The sequence below is a fragment of the Sturnira hondurensis genome, unplaced genomic scaffold, assembly GCF_014824575.4.
Source record: "Sturnira hondurensis isolate 20B ecotype Veracruz unplaced genomic scaffold, ASM1482457v3 Scaffold0005279, whole genome shotgun sequence".
Lineage (NCBI taxonomy): Eukaryota > Metazoa > Chordata > Mammalia > Chiroptera > Phyllostomidae > Sturnira > Sturnira hondurensis.
In genome coordinates, this window is record NW_028077910.1 from 10361487 (window position 1) to 10372087 (window position 10601).

The following is a 10601-nucleotide window of genomic DNA, read 5'->3' on the forward strand; positions in this document are numbered from 1 at the left end:
GGAGAATGAGGATCATACCATCTCCCCCCTTTTAATTTAGAGAACTGATGTTTGAGGGAAAGATGAGTACGTTCAATGATACCTTGTCCTTGTGGGTTGTGAGGTATACCTGTTTTATGTAAAATCTGAAATGAAGCACAAAAAGAAGCGAAACTTTTACTAGTATACGCTGGGGCATTATCTGTCTTCAAGACCTTAGGAACTCCAAGGATTGAAAAACAAAAGAGAAGGTGAGTAATAACATTGCGTACATTTTCACCTGTGAGAGGAGAAGCGCAGATAAAATGAGAACAGGTATCAACGGTGACATGTAAGTAACGTAATCGTCCAAACGCTGGGCAGTGGGTAACGTCCATCTGCCAAAGATCATTGGGTTTAAGACCACGAGGGTTGATACCATAATGAGGCACGGGGAGAAGCTGAGCGCACGTAGAACATGATTTAACAATTTGACGGGCAGCTTCTCGGGTGAGACGGAATTGATAACGAAGAGAGCGAGCAGATTGATGATGCAGGGCATGAGAAGATGTAGCCTTTTGCTCCTGTGAAAGGAAAATTTGCGTAAAAGTATCTGCAGTTTGATTACCATGGGCAAGGGGTCCAGGAAGGGAGGAATGTCCTCGAATGTGACCAATGAAACAGGGAAACTGTCGTTTCTGTAAAAGTTGTTGAATATCTGAGAAAAGCTGAGAAATCGTATGATTAGAGGTATGAATTAAAGGAACAGTTTCTAAAACAGCCATAGCTCGAACAACATATTGGCTATCTGTGTAAAGATTAAATGGTTGATTATATAGGGCAAGAGCTTGGCTGACAGCAAACAGTTCCACTTCTTGAGCTGAAACATAAGGGGTGGTCCAGATGAGAGGCTTGGTAGGAGTAAGTAGAACAGCACGTCCATTAGAAGATCCATCTGTGAATAGGGTAAAGGAAGTTGATAAAGGTTCAGAAGTGACAATGTTAGGAAAAATAAATCGTGCAGTATGGGCAAATTGTAAAATTTTATCAGCGGGCAGATGATGAGAGATGGTTCCAGCAAAACCTTCAAAGGCAAGAGCAAAAATGTCGTTAAAGTTAAGAAGCCAGTTAAGTTGTTCAGCGGTATAAGGTATAACAATAACAGTGGGATCATGTCCTAAAACTTGGAGAGAGATTTTGCGCCCTTGCTGGATGCGTTCTGCTACCAGAGAGGGATAGGGACTCAAAACTTTCTTTGGAGTAGACGATCCATGGATCCATTGCAATACACCTTCTTGATATAAAACTCCTGTTGGGGTTAAGGTAGTAGGAAGAATAATCAAGGACCACGGTCGTGAAATATCACAATATGTGAGTTGAGCTGTTAATAAAGCATTTTCTACAGACTGTAAAGCCTTCTTTGCTTCTGGAGTCATGGATCTAGGAGACGAGGGATTAGGGTCTCCTAAAAGAAGATTAAACAAGGGTTTTAAGTCACCAGTAGATAATTTAAGTGAAGGGCGGATCCAATTGAGTTCCCCTAGAAAGGTTTGAAAATCATGTAAAGTTTTTAATTGAGAAGTATCAATGGTTAGTTTCTGCGGAGAGAAGGAAGAGGGTTTTAATGAATACCCTAGGTAAGAAAATGGATAGGTATTTTGTACCTTATCAGTAGCGATCTGCAATCCTGATTGGGATAAGGCTTGTTGTATATGCTGGAAAGTTGAATACAAATAAGACTCGCTTTCATGAGCTAATAGAATGTCATCCATGTAATGGATGATTAATGCAAGAGGAAACTGATCTCGAGTTTGTTGAATAGCTTGTTGCACAAACTTTTGACATAGGGACTTGAACCCTGAACCCTCAGATTAAAAGTCTGATGCTCTACCAACTGAGCTATCCGGGCTCCGCTTGACCTGCTAGATCTCCCCAATCTGCTTCATCAGGGTTTGGCAGCCCCGATTGAACAGTCGCCACCTTAAAATCAGTCGCCACCTTAAGATCAGTCGCCACCTTAAGATTAGGTTCTTCATACCGCGCCTCCCAAGTCGGAGGAGGCAGAGCAGTTGGCACTGGAGGCAGAGGGCGAGAAAGATCCTCTGCCGAATGAATGGCTGGCAAACTGCCACGAGTCCCTCGTTCCCATTTTTCAAGCTCAGAATCTCCCCTAAGACAATCTCTTACTAGTGTCCACAAAGAAAACGCATCAACAGGAGTTTTCTCTGGACCGTGAGCACGGTAGTGTTCACGAATACGTTCTCCTACCTTTTTCCAAGTTTCCATATTAATAGTACCTTCTTCCGGGAACCAAGGGCAAACTTGTTGAATAAAATCTACAAAACAATGTATTTGATTCTTAGAGGTAGTAATGCCTCGCCCCTTTAATAAGGAGCAGAGGACTTTTTCAAAAAATCCCTGATCTGATGAATGGGAACTTCCCATAATTATAAACTCTCCAATACTGCTTCCTGCTACTTTTTATTTTTTAACTTACCCGGGCTTCCTGTAGCAGCGGTCCTCTCGGGCTCCCCTATCCTCGCGATTAGGACTCTGCTGGTCCCCCCTGACCCCCTTTCTCCGGGTCCCTGTTTCGGGCGCCACTCTGCCGCCGCCCGCGGCAGCAAGGTGGTCGCGAGGTGAGGCGATGGACTTATCTTAATTAAAATAATGGAGAGGTCCAAGTGCTCCTGGCTGGCAAATGGCGAGTTTATTCAAGGAACTGCTGGCTTATATGCAGAACTACAGTGGCCCGAGAACAATGCTGTTTTACAAAAGTTTGTACATTCCCGAAGGCTATCAAGAGGGCAAGATGTTCTCACATCCTGAGAACATTAGCCCACAGATAGCAATGTCCTCAAGATTATCTCTTTCCTGGAACATGACGCACATGCCAAGACCTTGTTCCTGCCTTCAAAGCTGAGAAGGAGAAGGTCCGGAAGATGTCAAGATACCCGCCGGCTCCAGGGACCAGAAACCAAGTCCCGCCACCGTTTTCACAGTGGGGGCTCTGTCCGTGATCCCCTGCGGCCTGGCGGGCCCCCACACTTTATTACCTCTATGCTCATATTTTTTTTCTCAGTAAATCTTATTTTATAGCGGCACATATGGCATTGATAGTGTGTCTTGTTCTATTCGGGCTGCTATATGAAAAATGCCATGGACTGAGTGACTCAAACAAACATTTGTTTTTCACTGTTCTGGAAGCTGGGAAATCCAAGATCAAGGGGTCCAGTAGATTTGACGGTGGGAACCTGCTTCCTGGTTCATGGACAGGCATCTTCTTGCAGTGTCATTACATGTTGGCAAAATGAGAGAGCTCGCCGGGTCTCTGTGTAAGAGCACCGATCCCATCCATGTGGCTCTATCATCACTATGTAACTGCCTGCTGAAGGCCTCAACCCCTAATACCATAATAGTGGGATTAAGATTTTATAGTACATGACAATAATTCAGTCTGTAGCATGGTATGTATCTATAACTGCTATACATATAGGACAAGTAATGATTATAAAAGCATATACTCCAGTTGCACCAGTGTTGTTTGTTTTTAAAATAGTGTCTATCTGCCCCAGCCATGTGACTGTGTTGGTTGGAGCATCACCCAGTACACTGACAGGTTGTGGGTCTGATTCTTGGTCACTGCACATGCCTAGGTTGCAAGTTCTATCCCCAGTTTGGGTGTGTTGGGAGGAAAATGATCTCTCTCTCTTTGTCTTTCACTATCTGCCTTCCTCTCTAAAATCAATGAACATATCTTCAGGTGAGTATAAAAAGGAAATAAAGAAAAAGAAAAGAAAAGAAAAAAGAAAAAGAAAGAAAATAGTGTCGATGCAACCCACACGAAGCACACAGTAGGGGAAAACATCTCTTCTAGGGACATTGGCAGGCGAAAGGGAATGCTGGTGGCTGAATCCTGCCTATTTCCAAGTGAGAAGAATAGCTATGAAGCATCCCAGCTCAGCATCTGCAGAAGTCACTGAGACATTTGTTTCAAAGCCTGTAGTGGGTGGCATAAGTGTGACAGCTGCTAGCCCCTGAGCAAGAATGACAGCCCCAAATGTGTGCTAGCCCAGGACTATCAAAATCTCAGAGAGGTTTTCTCCAGATCCCCAGGTCTGCAGCAGAATTGTCTGTCTGTCTTCAGAACTCCAAAACAAGAGGCAATTTGAAGAAGCATGAAGTTGGGGTGGGTGGGTGGAGGTGAGCAAACTTGGGTCAGGAATGAAAACAAAAAGACTTTGCTTAGTGCGATAGGTGTGTGATGCAGCCTGCGGATGATGTTTTACTGACCTGTACCTTGGGAACCTGGATGGTTTTGCAAACCAATGAATGCCCCTTCGATAGATAAATTAAATAAGTAAATAAATAGATGGCATATAGATAATAGATAAATGATAGATATGTACATAGATAGGATTAAAATTCAAAGTAAACAATGTCCTTAAAACATGCAAACCTTGAAAGAAAAGTAGGTTTGTTACCAAAGGAAAATCTTAGACAGAAAAGCTAGTAGAAAGGGGAAAAGAGGAGAAAAATTTGAACTCAGAATAGTTTTTGCAAAAATACATCTGATTTATGGCTTGTGGTTGGGAAAATGATAAGATCAGGGGACTAGCAGAGCTTTGAGGTATGAGAACTCAAAGCACCCCAAGCAGAGAGTCTGATGCAAAAACCAAGAGAGCATTTGGCTGCTCTCATAAAGCACAAACTCAATAATCCAATTCTTGGGCGTTGGAGAATTAACAGGATAAGTGAGGCAGAGATGAAAACCAGTCAGGAAACAGATCTCTGTTCTTCCTTCCAAGGGAGATGGGGTTGCTTACAACATTTTTGAACTGGCTACATATCGGAGCTGGCATGGCTCTCACTTTGTTTGTGTGTCTCGATCGTCCTTGCTCTTCTTTTGTGAAGCTGTACAATAATATAAAGATTCTAGGGGCAAAGTTCCTGGACAGAATTGCTTGGAATAGGCTTCATAAGTTCTGCTTTTGGATACTACAAAAGTTGGAAAAATCATGACACCAAATGACCTGTACTCATAAAGCTTACTAATATTGTACAGATCTTACAGTATTTCATCACAGAAGAAGAAAATGCAGTATATCTTATTATGGGTTAAACTGTGCTTCTCATCTGCTCCCCCCCTGAAAATATTCCTGTGTTGGAGTTGTAGCCACCCCCTCCTCAGAATGAGATCTTAATGGATGGAGTCTTTCAGAAGAAATCAAGTTAAAAAGAGATCATTAAAGAGGGTCCAAACCCTATATTACCGATATCATTTTAATAGGATAAAATTTGGACACAAACACACAGGCAAGTAGGGATAACATCATGTGAGTATGAATGTATGATGCTTGTAATAGCCAAGTCACAACAAAGATTGCCACGAACTTACCAGAAGCTAAGGGACAGGCGTGGACCACACTCTTCCTCACAACCTTCAAAGGAAAGCCCCTGACATTGCCTGGATCTTGAACTTCTAGAACTCTGAGAAAATAAATCTCTGTTATTTAGGCTAACCAGTGTGTGATGTTTCATTACGGCAGCTTTAGTAAACTAATATAGGTCTTTATATAAAAAAATTCAGTATAGGAAGTTCTATGCCATGCTGTCTCCTTCGAGTCCTGTCTAGAGAAAGTCCTACTGAGGATTATAAAGACTTCAACAAGGAACTGACCACCATTGTTTCTATATAACTAGGCATCAGACTAGTATCACAATGACTGGCACTTAGTATGTAGACTTGGACATAGTTAATGCTTTATTTATTTAACAATCAGTTTGCCTTCAACTAACAAAACCTGTTATATAACTTCAGTTTTCTAATTCATCAGTGAGAGGTCATCAAAGTGATGGATAAACCCAAGTGCAGCCTGACATGCTAGTGAACGTTCAATCTGCTACAGTGATGTCTACACTGGGGAAGATACTGATGCTTTTTACTGATACAGACGTAAAATGAAACGAATGTAGATGCATCTTTAGCTGCTCCCACAAAATTTAGTTTTAATTTTATAAATGTTGAAGTAAGTCTGAATGTTTCATGCTTTTCCTTGTGCTATCTTCATCAGTCTATAGGTTAATTAGAGACCTTTTGCTCGATTTAAATTCATTGGGGTTTTTAGATACCTGATTGTTCCTGTTTATTATTTTCACCCATTGTGGTTAGGGACATGCTTTACTATAACTTCAGACATTTCAAATTTGGGGATGGGGAAGGGCTCTTCAAATGTCAGTGGGGTGTTCAGATTTTTTATTTGTACTGTTATTTCGAAAGAGAAGATTTTGAAGTTTCATCAATAAAACATCTGGAACATTTCTTTTCCCTCTTCTGTCATTTTTTGCTTTGTGTATTTTTAAATTGTGTTGAAAATTCATCCCATTTAAGCCAGTTACATATTTTTATTAAATTGATCTTTTTAATAAAAATAATATGTTCCTTTTTATCATTTGCTATCCTGCTTATCTCATACTCTATTTTTGATATTAATATAAACACTCCATATTTTTATAATTTATATTGCACATTATATTTTTTCAGTGTTTTATTTTAAACCTGTTAATGTCTGTATATTTGAAGTTCATCTTCTATAATTAGCATCCATTTTTATTTATCTCAAAATGTCATTTTTTACCTACATTTTGAAGTATATGTTCACTGACTAGAGAATTCTGTGTTGGTAGTTTTTCAACAATTTGTAGGTGATATCTTCTTTTGTATATGATTTCTAAGTCAGCTGTTACTCCTTTCCTTGATTTTTTATATGTGATGTGTCTTTTACCTTGGGTCATTTTGATGTTTCTTTTAATATATAGTTTTCAGCAGCTTCAGCAAAGTATGATTTGGTCAGACTTTGTACAATTAATCCATTTCATGTTTTCTGAGATTCCTGGATCTGTGGATCGCTTCTGAGCAGTCGCAGCTATTCCTTTTGTGGGCTTTAATCATAGCTCTCTGGATCTCACTGGAAGCGGTCATAGCTCCAACATTCTGATTCCATAGTAGGTATTTTCAACCAAGTCCCCAGAAAGCGGGACACATTTCAGATGGTTCCACTGAGAAATGGAAATGAAAATTACAATCAAAAGCAAACGTGAATCAGAGACTATAAACAGATTTATACACTAAGACATCTTTTTTCATTATATTATAATTTAAAAGTTAACTCACTTGAGTTGCTTACATACTGACACCTAGATTGATAGTATGGTTAATTTATAAAACCACTCACATCTACAGTTGTAATAAAAATGGACTACTTTAGCTATTCATCCTAATATTGTTAAGTTACTGACACTCCAGTCTATTAAGTACATTTTCTTTTCTTCCTGAAGATAAGGAAGAATTACTACAAGTTGATATCGTTGACATTTGGGATCAGATAATTATCTGTTTGGAGGAATGCCATGGGCATTGCAGTACGTTTAGGGCCATTCCTGGACTCTGTGTACCAGATCCGCCAGCCTCCCAACCACTGCCAATGGTGACGAGCAAGATTGTCTCCAGATATTGCCCTGTATCCTGCAGGGAAAATCACCCTTAGTTGAGAACCACCACTACAGATTGCTGCAGAACATTGCTCTCTTAATGTAACTGAAATACGTTTTTATTAGCTTTTGTGTGGGGGGGGGGTAGTAGGGGAGGAAGAGGTGTTGCTAATGGTCTTACTTGGGTAAAACTATTGGTTTACTCAAAATTGAATAAAATGTTTCTTTGTCATCCTCTAAAAACACACGAAAAATATCTATACATTTATTTATATTACAGTTGTAAATGCCTGTATGAAGTGACAGATCTGGAGAGAACCATCTGTACTTACAAAGTCAACTAAGCAGGTTCACCGTCATGTCTTCTGTGGCCCAGCGGATCCATGTTGTAACCCATCACAATAACGAAACCACCAAAAATGATTCAAATGAACAATATGAAAATCTTCTGACTTATGTACTTTCTGCTCTGGAAGCTTTCTCAATGATAACCTCTAGAGAGTCAACTAGTCCTATTCTGACTTAGTCACCTATTTAAGTTGTACCTGAAGATACATGTTTAGCTGATTTTCTATATACCCAAGTGTCAGGGAAACAAAGAGAGTGTGAGATGAAATATTCCTGCTGATCCTTGCACTTTATAGTGCCTCTTTCGACCTCAGCAGAAAGTTAATGTTTCTTACATGGTAGACACCATGATAAATAAGAAAAAAGGCACAGGCTTTGTTTTAGGCAAATCCACAACTCTGCCTCCATACTCTGCCTCCAAATGTTATTTATAGGGACGAAAACCTAATTATTTGGTTTCTATTTAAATCATTACTCTAGGAAATGTAACAGAAACAATCTGTCTCCTCAATGAGAGAACATGACATCCAATACTGGCAGGTGGTGGGAGACCAGGGGACGGTGGCAAAACTCTGCCTCCTTTTACTCCAGATACGACTCCAAGTGCCTCTGTGACCTGAAATGAAAGAGAGATGCCACGTGAAAAGTGAAATAGTTTCACAAGCCCTGAGCGCTGGATTAAAGAGAGAGGGGTCTGGCTGTCCCGGAGGCACATTTCTTCTCCTTTTTTGGCAGGTTAGTGAAGAGCTGACCTAGCAGGTCTGAGTTAGCCCCAGAGCAAGAGTGGGCTGATACCAGTAATTTCTGTATGGCATACCTCCTTTCCATTGGCCCACATGAGCAAGCAGAAGGCGTCTGTTTTCACATGTTTGTATAGCTTTATTTTATTAGACAATCAATTAAATATGAAATTATTATGGAAAAGGGAGCTTCTCTACTGAAGAGTTGGCCATGATGGATACATTCTATCTATACTCAGCCTAACCTGTGCACTCAGTGTTAACTTTTTGAGATTGTGATATTCTTCTAGTTAAATTTTATGTAAGTTTTCTCCCAATAAAGTCTATTTTGTATTCATATTATTACCAGTGATGTCTGCCTATGACCATTTCATATAGTAATTTTATTCTAAAACATCCTGTAATGCTTATGATTATTATAAATAAATTTATATATTAAAATATATTGAATATGCAAACATTATTTCAAGTAGTTAATACATTGGAACTCTGTCAAGTACTATTGGTGCAACTAATCAAGCTTTGAAAGCACTTGTATAGCTACATGTATGCTAATAAAAGTGTAGTTTATAAATTTCAATTAAATTCACAGCGCTCATGGCTTTTCATATTGGCATTATCATTAAATTTGTCTTTGCTGTAGAGAAAAAGTCAGATTAATGTGATGATACATTCTTGGTAATTAAAATACTGCACAATTAAAAATTTAGAAAATGAAATGCCACCCAATCTGGACTTGAAATTCAAATTCAACTTTTTTTCTCAATATATAATTTTTACAATAAATAAAACTATTATTCCCAAATTGCTTCTAACATTAATGCATTTTAGTGTTTATTCTTTGTTAAGCATGTTTTTACAGTTTCTTTTTCTTAATAAGCAAAGTCTTGGCAATGGGCTGTAATGAGTTTTAATGAAACATGCATTTCATTACAGTGAAAGCTACACACCATAATTAAAAAGCAATGAAATAAGACATGATAAGAAACTTTCCTAAAGAATGTGTATTGGTATAGTTTCATTATATGAAGTTTTATAATGAGCAAAAGTATCAGAACAATTATTGCCACTGAGAGGCTGGAATTGGTATTGATTTGGAAGGGGTGTGAAGATACTGTCTAAGATGATGGTAATATTTTATACCGATAGGAAACTTGGTTACCTAGGTTAAGTCATTTGTCTTTAGACAATGTATGTTTTTTTTCATTTCCATTACATAATATAAAATTAGAATTGCCAGATGAACATAAAGCATATTGACCATGAAGAAAAATGTGGACAACATAACTAACAAAAGAAACAATCAGACCACAAAGCTGCCAAGACTTGAATGACTTGCAAAGTGAGGATTTCATGAAATGTGAAAACTACTATTAGAATGAGAAAAATCTAGGGTAGATTATATCAATTTTTTACTTGTAAGGTTTTTCTCAAAAGGAATATATAGAAAAGCAATTAAAAAATAATGTACTATGCAGAATACTACTAATGTAAAAATGATTTATGTGAAATCTAAAAAGAAACAAAGCAACTGGTAAAGGCAAAATCAGACTTGTCTCTGAGTAACCCCATTGTCTTCAGAAGGTTATGAGCTCCTTGTTCTGTGAAATATTCAGCAGATATTAAGAAATATTCAGCGATATTTCAGAGTGAGTAGGGCAATATAGAACATCATGTTTAACAAGATACACTATCAAGTTCCCAAATGTAAGACTTTTTGCTTCAATTCATGGTTACCATTTTTTAAATGAATGCCATATTGTTTAGCAGTTACATTTTCCATTTCCTGAAATATTTAAATTAACTCATATAAATATCCTTGTTGCAAATCTCTTTCTCTTCCACTTTTTTATCCCTCCACTAAATTAAACTTAGTTATAAAAGTAACCAATTTCCATCCCTTTTATTTTGATCTCCAAAATGTCTGGAAATGTCTATTCATGTCCACAGAGGATACCCTAATCCCATTTTTTAGTTGTAGCTAAAGCTCTCCCACAATGTGCTTGCCCTATTTTCTTTATAGTTCTGTATATGTCAGTGTACCTTTATTCAACTCTTTTTTAT

At 38.4% G+C, this 10601-nt stretch overlaps 1 non-coding gene across 1 annotated transcript; it reads right to left on the reverse strand.

Annotated features, from left to right (window-relative positions):
* Nucleotides 1-1785: 1785 nt before the first annotated feature.
* On the reverse strand, nucleotides 1786-1867 carry TRNAK-UUU (transfer RNA lysine (anticodon UUU)). The gene has a single exon. It is a non-coding gene; the product is annotated as a tRNA-Lys (tRNA).
* Between the last annotated feature and the right edge of the window lie 8734 nt (nucleotides 1868-10601).